The sequence below is a fragment of the Marmota marmota genome, unplaced genomic scaffold (genome assembly GCF_001458135.2).
Source record: "Marmota marmota marmota unplaced genomic scaffold, marMar, whole genome shotgun sequence".
Lineage (NCBI taxonomy): Eukaryota > Metazoa > Chordata > Mammalia > Rodentia > Sciuridae > Marmota > Marmota marmota.
In genome coordinates, this window is record NW_026000001.1 from 4,401,001 (window position 1) to 4,411,160 (window position 10,160).

A 10,160-nucleotide genomic window follows, 5' to 3' on the forward strand; every position below is an offset into this window, starting at 1 on the left:
TGTGTGTGTGTGTGTGTGTGTGTGTGTTCCCCCCATCTCGGTTATTGGTGTGTGTGTGTGTGAGTGTGTTTCCCCATCTCGGTTATTGGGGTGTGTGTGTGTGTGTGTGTGTGTTTCCCCATCTCGGTATTGGTGTGTGTGTGTGTGAGTGTGTTCCCCCCATCTCGGTATTGGTGATGGAACCCAGGGCCTCACACATACTAGGCCCACTTCCTGGGGGTTTCAGATGGCCCTGCCGGCAGGCCTCTGATTATATGGCTCTGTCCCCTAACTGCTGGTTCTCATTGGACACTCCCATATCCGACCCACCCTGACCTGAGCTCCTTGTCCTCTGCAGCTTCCCGTTGGAGCTAAGGTTAAGGCATGCAGAGGGGACACTGGTTCTCACTTTTGGGCCCAGTGTGTGGCCCCTGCCTGGGTTGCAGGGCAGGAGGCAGGGCTAGTGTCCTGAAAGAGCATCCTGCTGGAATGAGCACCTTGGAAAGGTCAGTTCAGTGGCTCTCCCAGCGTCCTACACCTCCAGCTCTTTTTATGTTTTACCTTTTTTTGAGAAAGGGTCTTACTAAGCCTAGTTGGTCAGGGTCTCACAAAATGGCTTGTGATGATCCTTCTGCCTCAGCCTCCCCGGCCCCTGGGATTACAGGCTGGTAAATGCTGCATGGCTTGCAGCTTTTATCCAGCCCCGAGCCTTTGGCTGTGGGAGCGGGATCCCTGACCCCTGGAGTGGCAGCATCGGGTGTCCATTTCCAGGTGAGAAGGGGAAGCGTGGGGAGGGGAATGGGAATGGAGGAGGAACTTGGGACCAACAGGAAGAAGGGGTGGGGAGAAGCAAGGAGAGGGAAGAAAGGTCTAGTCTAGCCTGCCGGCTCCTGAGAGTCTGCCGGAGCCTCAGAGGAGGGGCAGGGAAGGGAGCAATCTGTGAACAGTTCTGAGCTCCTCCCTAGCAGCCCCTTACCCCCAGGCCAGGAGGCTGCTGGGAGCTACTGAGATGCTATGTTTCTCCATGTCAGCTCTCCTGTCATGTCCCTATCACTGGCCGGGCCACGGAGATGCATGGCACCTGGGTACGGTAGCTTTGTGGCCCACACTGAGTGCCTTAGGAGTCTGCAGGAGCATGCACTGCCTGAGCACTTGTCCCCGGTGCCACACACCCTCAGTGCTCTCCGGCTAGTTGGTGATTGCTGGGTGAGCAGGTGCTCACTCAGGACCCTGGCTCCACTCTCCTGTTCTGCAACCCAGGCAAGGGCCAGGCCACAGGCCTAAATGTCAGAACCAGTGTCCCCTCGGCACATTTTAACTTCAGCTCAAGCAGAATGCTGCAGCAGATAGAGGAGCTGGCATCAGGATGGGGTGGACATGGAGGATCCCCTCAGGTTGCCCAGTGAGAGCAGGCCACAGAACTGACAGTTGGGGCAGAGACACATAGCCTGAGGCCTGCTGGCAGGGCCATTTGAAGTCCCCAGGAAGTGGGGTGGCGCCTACTGCTCTGTGGTTGGTGCATGCACTGTGCCGAGGGAGATTCCAGGGCCAACAGTGCCGATGGGGGAAAGCGTTGGCATCTGGGGGCAAGTTCCAGGTCCTGTAGGCTCAGTTTCAGAAGCGGCACCTCTGGCCTCCGTGGGGACACGAGGAGGATGGCTTCAGCCAGGGCCAGGAGCCTGGGCAGCCAGCATTTCCTGGAAGGGTGCACAGGAAGGCTGGCCTGGGAAGAGTGGGGGCTGGGTCTAGGAATCTCAGGGGACTCAGATTGAGGAGCCCTAGAGGGCTGGTGTGCAGATGGTCTGTCCTCTGTGGGTGAGGGCGAGGCACTGTCCCCAAGAGGTGCCAGACTCCCCATCAGACTCTGGGACCTATCCGCCTCTCACAGATCTGGCCAGAGGTGGGCCAATGTCAGCTCGCCTGGGGGCCTGGGGCTGAGGTGGGAGGTGAGCCTCTGAAACTGCCCAGAGGCAGGTCGTGAGAACGAGGGTCCCCTGGAGCTGGTGGGTGCCAGGAAGGGGCTTCTACTCACCACTCTTCCTCCTGTGCCAGAGCGGGACCTGTGGTGGCAGGGAACTGGTTGGGCACACTAGCTTTTGTTTTTGTCATGAAGGGCTCAGTAGGGGTGGGACAGCTTCCTGGTTGCCAGGGAGTGTGGGAAAATTGCCCTTTGGGGTGGAAGAGGAAAGAGAAGCACTCAAAACGCTGGCCCCTTGGATCTCCTCCTCCAGAGGAAGAGATTCTGGTTGTAGGCCAATGGGACCAACATGCACCTGGCCACTCAACAGACACTTTCCCAGGTGAGACCTGGTGACAGTTCTGCCAGGAGACTGTCTAGGCTGGCTGCAAGCAGGACTTCATTGATCTGGGGTGGGTGAGGAAAAGGCTGGGGGGGGGGGATGCCCATCAGGGGCCTTGGGGAAGCACGGATCTGGTGTGTGCAGGGATAGCCTTCCAGGCAGCGGGGACAGTGAGACAAAAGCTGAGAGCTGAGCCCAGGCTTGGTGTTCAGGAAACCAAGAACACTCGATAGGCCTGCGGCATCAGATTCGCAGTGGGGTGGGGGTGCAGAAACCCAGTCTGGAGGGCAGGAATGTGGTCAGATGTCCTGAGAAGAACTGCTGTGTGCTGGGGGCTGGATCCCTGAGAACCTCCAGACGAGGGGAGCCCCAGCCTGCACTGCTGCCTGGACCATGAGTGGCCATGAGCTGTAGTACAGGGACCTGAGCACTGCTATGTGCAGGCTGTGTCCCAGGCATGGCTACCCTTTGTAGCATGCGCTACTGTGGTGTGTGTAGGGAGCAGGTAACACACCTGAGAGGGCTGTGGGCCCGACTCACTGGCGTGGAACGCTTTGGCTTCTGCTCTGTATGCAGTGCTTCTGACCCGCCTTGTGTTCCAGGACGATCTCTGGCTGGCATGCTGATGAGGGACTGGGGCAGAGTGGCCAGCATGGGGGGGCGGTCTGCACAGAAGTGGGTTTCTATACCCCTCTGGAGGGAAGAGCCAGGTGGGTAGGTTGGGCTCAGAGAACTGACCTAGGCCTGTGCCCTGTGGGAATTGCTGGTGTCAGCGAAACGGGGCACTGGGGAGAGCTGGCCTCCCAAGGAGGACCAGGGCTCAGTGCCCTGCATCAGGCAGGAGCCTGTGGGCCACAGAGCATTGGGGGGTGCTGTTTGGGACCGTGGGCTGAGCCGGCATATAATCTGGAGAGTCTTCTGCATCGAAAAGGTATTTAGAGCCCTGACCCTGGATAGGGTAACCCAGAGTGGACAGGGATTGGGAGGGGCATCAGGGCCAAGGCTGGGCCCCTCGCTAGAATGGGGACCCCAGGGACTAACTAGGAGGAAAAATGGGAGTGGGAGGCTGAGGGCTGTCCATCCAGTCTGGCCAGTGGAGGTCTCTGGAAGGAACACTGTTGGCAGGGGCTGGAGCCACGGGGACGGGCTGAGTCAGGGCTGCAAACCTGATCTGAAGTTTTTTTCCCAGAGTATCCAAGAAATGGGACGGTGGCAGGGTGGGGAAATGAGATAGAGAAAACTTTTGTTAAACATTTTAAGATATTTAAGAAATGTGATACCACACAGGAAGGAGGATGGAAGACAACCTGAGGGAACTGTCTGGCCCAAGGGGCAGCCAACAATGGAGTCCTGGAGATGGGCATGCCCCCCCCTGCCCCCCGCCCGGAGGCCTTCTCCTCACCCACCCCAGATCAATGAAGTTCCCTGGAGCACCCCGGGGTTTGGGATGAGCCCCATGGAAGGTGCTGGGCTTCCAGTTACGCCTCCTATTATCCCAGAGGACTCACCTCAGTGTCACTTCTTTAGGGAATCCAACAGAGTTCTGGCTGGGGTGGGACCAGAACCTGGGAAATGTCTAATATGGGTCCGGGTGGTACCAGCCCTGAAGAATTCACCACTCTACACCTGGCCACCAGCCGATCATGCACTTCCGGTCCCAGTGAGGTGCATTTTCAGGCCTTGGCCAGCAGGGGGAGCCCCAGCAAGGCCCTGTCACTAGCCTCCTGGTCAGGGTGGAATTTAGTGGCTGTCCTTGGAGCCACCCTAGTCTAGTAAGGGGCATGGAAGCCTGCCGTGGGCATGGGGGCTTGGCCTTGGTTCCTTGCTACATCTTGGAGGCTGTAAGCTGAGTCTGGGGGTTGGGTTCAAAGGTCCCTCACACCTACCTGTCCTTTGGTCACTAGACGGGGTGGAGAGGCTGCCCTGGGGATAGAGACTGAAGACTTTGAGAAGGAAGGGGCAGGGCTGAATCTTTGAGCCAAGCATTGGGTTTCTGCTCACCCTGAGGATGGGCAAGTCGACTTGAGGACTTTGAGCCACAGCCTGGCCATGTCCTTGGGGGAGGTTCTGCTCCCCAAATGGGCTTCTCCACCAGGGCTGGTCTGTGTCCAGTGATCCTGGGCCAGACCTGAATGCCAGCCTTCAGATACAGGGAGGACAGCGGCCTGCCGTGGGCTCCCGGGGCAGAGCCCTGGGCACTGGGGCGGGCAGACATCCTGACCTCATCCGATTAACTCCTCCGTAGACCAGGACCAGGACCCACAGGGGGACATGGCTCAGCATGGCCACACTGAAGAGTGCTGAGGCCTCGATGGGGACCGTATGCTGAAGGCCGTGCAGCCATGTCCACGGTGAGGGCCTGAAGACGGCAGACCTCAGGGGTTTCAAGTGACAGCTGAGTGCAGGCTAGAGGAGCTGCTGTCCCCTGTCTCCCACCACAGGCTGAGTGACCAGAGACCAGAGCTGGATCTGGACCCAGCCCTGGGGCAGCTCTGTTCTGCTCTCTTTCCCCCAGACAGAGGAGTTTCTGGAATGTGGGACTTCCCATGCTAATGTGGGGACAGTCGTGGACAGACCTGGAACTCTGGTCAACCTCCTCTCTCAGAGCCCTGGAGGCCCCCACTGGCCTGAGGCCTGCCCAGCCCAGAGAACATCTCAGGGAGCCTGGGAGTTGGTTCCCTTGTGGCAGCCCCCCGACATCTCCATGAGGACAAGGAGCCCTCTGCTCCAGGAACCCCTGTCCTGGGCCTTAGGTACAGCTGCTCAGCTCAGGGCCACCAGGGCCAGGGCTGCTCCCCCCCGCCACTGGCTTTTTTTGGTAGTTGTACATAGACAGAATGCCTTTACTTGTCGATTTATATGTGGTGCTAAGGATTGAACCCAGTGCTTCACGTGTGTAGGCAAGTGCTCTGCCACTGAGCCCCAGCCTCAGCCCCCTCTGGCTTTTGAACACTCCAAGACAGCCTGAGACATGACCCTGGCCTCTAGCCCTGCCCAAGGTGCAAGAGCGCTGCACCTCTGAAGGCGTCTGTGCCCTTGTCCCCTTGCCTGGAACTTTCCTCTTGCCTGCTGGGGTCAGCCCAAGTGGTCCCTGAACATCCTCCTGGTCCCTTGTCATATTAGGCAGCTGGCTCCTTCTGCTCCCTCTGGCCTTCACAGAAGCCCTGGAGGGCACAGTTGCCCCTGGGGCCCCTGAGAGATGCTTGCTGAGTGGATGGATAGAGATAGGAGCCAAGTCCCTAAGACCAGGCCCATTGGACATGCGCAGACAAGGGGCTGCTGTCGCCACCCAGAGCCAGGCCTGGGACAGCCCAGGATGCCACAGCTTGTGTCCACATAGCGGTAAGACCCAGCACCTGCTGCAGATCACAACCTGACGTTACCAAGACAGGGTAGTGGAAGGGGTGCAGCAGGGGTCCCACTCTTTTTTAAAAATTTTATTATATTTATTGTGGAAAGAACCTGATTATCACAAGCTAATGCTATTGAAAAATGATATTTTCCCCTCATAATCCTTTTTTTTTTTTAGGGAGAGAGAGAGAGAGAATTTTTTTAATATTTATTTTTTAGTTTTTCGGCGGACACAACATTTTGTTAGCATGTGGTGCTGAGGATCGAACCCGGGCCGCACACATGCCAGACGAGCGCGCTACCGCTTGAGCCACATCCCCAGCCCAAATTCAGTCTTTTTATTGCAAAAAAAAAAAAAAAATACAGATCACGTCTCATTCAACTTTTTTTATTATGACATGTCATTGTTTCATACCGAGAACCATAATATTTTGAAATATAATTGCAAATAACAAAACATTTGGAGTTTGGAAAAATAATTATTCATTAGCATGCATATTTACAAGTTCATTAATTAGATTCTCATTTTCAAAGTTTTATAAAACTCCTTTAGAAATTATGGAGCATAAATATGGAAGAAAGGGGCAAGAGACTTTCCACTAAAAGGTGAATTATAAGCTAGAAACAAGCACAAATATTTTGTGACAAACATGGAAGGTAAATACTTGGGAATGACATTGGGCAAAATATATCATTATGTTGTGTGTGTGTATGCATGTGGAAAAACTCCTGTTATGTGCAATGACTATGCAACTTTAAAAATATGGAATATCACCTTATATACATTCAAACAATGTATAATAATGGCATCTTCAACAAGATTCTCCTGAAAAACAAAACTAATAATATGTAGCGGGGGATGTAAGAAAAAGAGAGAGAAAGGAGGGTATTTTAAGTAATTGGCTCACACAATATAGAGGGGCTGGCACTTTTGAAATCTGCATTGCAGGATGGCAGGCAGCAGATCCAAGGAAGAGTTGATGTTTCAAGTCTAGAGGTGCAGACAGAATACCATCTACCTGGGGGACTTCATTCTTCTATCTTAAGGTCTTCAACTGATTGCAAGAGTCTCAGACTGCTTAGCTGGCATATGATTGCAGCAAGAGTACTGTTGGTTACACATTCAAGTTCACTGGTGATTCCTTCTGACAGAGCTCCCCGGCACAAGTGCCGGGTTCAATGTTCCTCTTCACTAAAGGCATGGCTCACAATCGGTCCATGGTCTGACCGCCGGCGCCGGAGCTGCGCTCCGAGCTCCATCGTCCGGCCTCGCGCCACTTCCCGCAACACACCACCGGGGGTCCCACTCTTTAAAACCCTAGGAGTGGGCTGGGGACACGGCTCAGTTGGTAGAGTGCTTGCCTCACAGGCACAAGGCCCTGGTTCCATCCCCAGCAGCACAGAACAAACAAACACAAAATGACCCGAGGAGCCAGCTTTATGCAGGTTTTTTTTTTTTTTTAATAATTTAAAAAATTTGTTTTAATTGTTACACATGACAGTAGAATGCACTTTGATACATCATATATAATGGAGTATAATTTCCCATTCTTCTGGTTGTACATGGAGTAGGATCCCATGGATGTGCAGTTACACATGCAAGAGGGTGACAGTGTCCGCTTCATTCTGCCTTCCTGCTTGCTCTGCCTCCCCCGCCCCGCCCCGCCGCATGGGAAGACCCTCGAGTCTCCCCCGGCCCCTGTGAGTTAGCACCCGCATGTCAGAGAGAACATTCTGTGTCAGGTTTGTACTTGCCACAGAGCCAGGCGTAGGTGCAGGGCCCTGCAGTTGGCCCCTCTGGGCTGGCATCCCACTGACTGCCAGGCCTGGGCAAGGCTCTGGTCCTGTCCAACCTGGTCTTCCCATCTGTGACATGGGACAGCACTGCTCCCTGCGTCCTCGGGTGCTTGTGAGGACTAAATCAGATACTTTGCACCTGAAGAGCCCAGGAGGCTGCTGCCCGGCACAGAGGGTGTGGCACCAGCAGCAGCTGGATGTGACCAGCATCCAGGGACCGGGACATCACAGGTGGCCTGCCCAGGGCAGCATCAGGAGGAAGAGGCCTGCGTGCACTCGGAGGGGGCCTGAATGCAGACCACCCACCAGAGACACTCAGGCAGTCTCCCGGGGACCCCTGGATTCTGGGCCTCTGGGTTTGACCAAGCGTTGAGTGCAGGAAAATGTGTGACCCCGTAAGTGTCTGTTGGTGTCTGAGTCATCCCCAGGACTAGGCCAATGTCCAGTTTGTGCTGATACAGTGGGTGGTGGTGGCCCCTGGTCAGTGTCCTGCCCTCCTCTAGGCTGGAGGGGAGATGGATGAGGAGGAAAGTCATTGGACACCCTTGGGGAGGACTGCGGCACCCGACACAAACCAGCTACTCGGTCCCCAAGCCTCAGGGGGGAAGCAGAGGCACAGAGAGGTTAAGCAGCAGCCAGCAAGAGGCAGCAGCTCCGTCCAGCCCCACAGCGCCCAGGTGTGCCCTTGCCAGGCAGTGAGTCCTGCTCCCCTCCCGGGCAGGTGCCCTAAAGTGTTTCCAACACCTTTCTGGAGGGGTCAGTCCCTGGGCTGGAGCCCTGTCCCTCCCTGGCCCCTGCACCCTCTCCAGCACCATCCTGCCCTGCTCACTCTCTGGGCACCTGTGTTGGCAAGCCTGGGGCCCTCACTGCCCCTGGGAGCCCATGCATGGCCACCTCCTCAGCAGGGGGTGCTGCCTGGCAGGGCCTGCGTCTGTCCCGAAGGCCACTGGAACCTTACTGTTGGGCTCTGTACCTGAAGGTGTGTGAGTGTGTGTCCCCACATGGTCACCCAGACTCTGGGACGGTGACAGCCAGGGCCAGGCGGGCGAAGGTGAGCAGAGGCCCAGGTCTCCTCCGAGCGCCTGGTGGTGGCCTGGGGGCCTTGGGAAGCAGCTGTGGCGAGGGAAGCAGGGCAGAGGGCACGGGAGGCAGGACGGCTGTGGGGACAGGGCAGGAAGAGGAAGAGGAGGGCCTGGGAGGAGGGAAGGAAGGAGAGGAGAGCTGAGGGCTCCGAGGGAAAGCAGGGGAGGGCCGCGGTGGGGCTGCTTTTCGTTTTCCTCCTGTTTGGGTGTGGGTCCCTCTCGGGTGTTAGTGCCGCTCTCTGTCTCCTCCCTCCCCCTCCACGCTCCTTAGCTTCCTGCCTGCCCTCTGGGACAGGAGGTGTGAGCCACAGTCCCCCCGCACCTAATGTGCTGTGGCTTTTTAAAAATGAGGCTTTAGTCCTCTGCAGCCCCGACTGGACACGCTGGGCAGAATCCCATCCTAGACTCAAGGGGATTCAAGGTCACAGGGAGCAAGGCCCCTGTCAAGTCACCCACAGGTGTGAGGCACAAGGGAGCTGGGCAGGGTGGCAGCGTGGGCAGGGAGCTCCAGTGTCCCCAGTGGGGCCAGCTGCTGTGTTCCTACTGCCACTCCGTTTCAGAACACCAGGTGGCAGCAGGTGTCCAGTTTTGGCCCTGAGGACTTCAGGCTCTGCAGCAGGAGGCCTTAAGGCAGGCTCCCCTGCTAGCTGGGGTACAGAAGGGATGGGTGCCCCGTCTGCTGAGCACTCGACTGAGCAGTCCTTGGCCTGCTGCACGTCCAGAAGGACTGGCCAGGACACTGCTACGGTCGCCTCCTGGGCTGGCAATCTGCTCTTCACCTTCAAGACTGGACTAGAGGAGGTGGGAGCAGTGCAAGGCAGGCGGGAATGATGGAGTGATGGGCCCCTCCCAGCACACAGGCAGCCGCCAAGGACCGCCTTCCTCATTCTCACCCTCCTGTGGGACCCCGGACAGGTCACCCACCTCTCTGGCCTGTTTCCTGCACAGGGATGTGACAGGATTAAGCGAGGTTACACTAGAATAGGGGCTCAATGCTAGTCTAGAATAAAGCCCCCCCAGGCCTAGGAAGCCCCCTTCACTTCTGAGGTCCTAACAGGGACTGGTGGTGGGGTCTTCTGCCCCATGATCCTCCGTAACTACTGCCTGGGCCTGGGCCGCCCCTCCCTGCATGGGCAGGTTGGGGTGGAGATGGGGCCCCTCAGGTGTCCTCCCCTCAGCCCTGCCAGGTCCTGGCCTCCTCTGGACACTGTAGTGTGGTATTGGAAGTGGAGGGGGAGGTGGGTAGCCGGGAAGGGCCTGGGGTCCTGCACCGTGTGGGCAGGAGATGCTGATTCTCCAGGGTCCCCACTAGCTCTGACAAGGACACGGGGGCACAGGGACAAGGGATCTGCTCGCACCCCATTTTGTTTTCTCTGGCAAAGTGAGCAGAGTGGGGGGGACCCCTGCGGTCTGCGTCCTGCCCATGGGGTGGAGGGAACGCCTGGGGGTAGGGGTGCCCTTTGGACCTTCCCCAGCCCTGAGAGGGGTCTTCTGGGGCCTAGGATGACCTGAAGTCCTGGGGCTCAGGGACACTCGGTGCTGAAACCAGGAAGCCCCCTGCACGCCGGGGCCAGGAGCCCCTCCTCCATCCCCGGGGCGGCTGCCTGCACGTGTTTGGGAGCGGCTCCTGTCCGCGGCTGTTCCTAGTTGC

The 10,160-nt window shown here is 57.1% G+C and overlaps 1 protein-coding gene and 1 long non-coding RNA gene across 2 annotated transcripts in view; one reads left to right on the plus strand and one right to left on the minus strand.

Moving 5' to 3' along the window:
• Slc22a18 (solute carrier family 22 member 18) overlaps nucleotides 1-2,033 on the minus strand; it is a 24,891-nt gene extending 22,858 nt beyond the window's left edge. Inside the window, exon 1 of the mRNA XM_048807857.1 lies at nucleotides 2,012-2,033. The gene's annotated coding sequence lies outside the window, so the exon portion shown is untranslated. The remainder of the gene's footprint in view (nucleotides 1-2,011) is intronic.
• The window catches only part of LOC125618103, a 16,556-nt gene that overhangs the window by 2,331 nt on the left and 4,065 nt on the right, over nucleotides 1-10,160 (plus strand). The window lies entirely within an intron of this gene.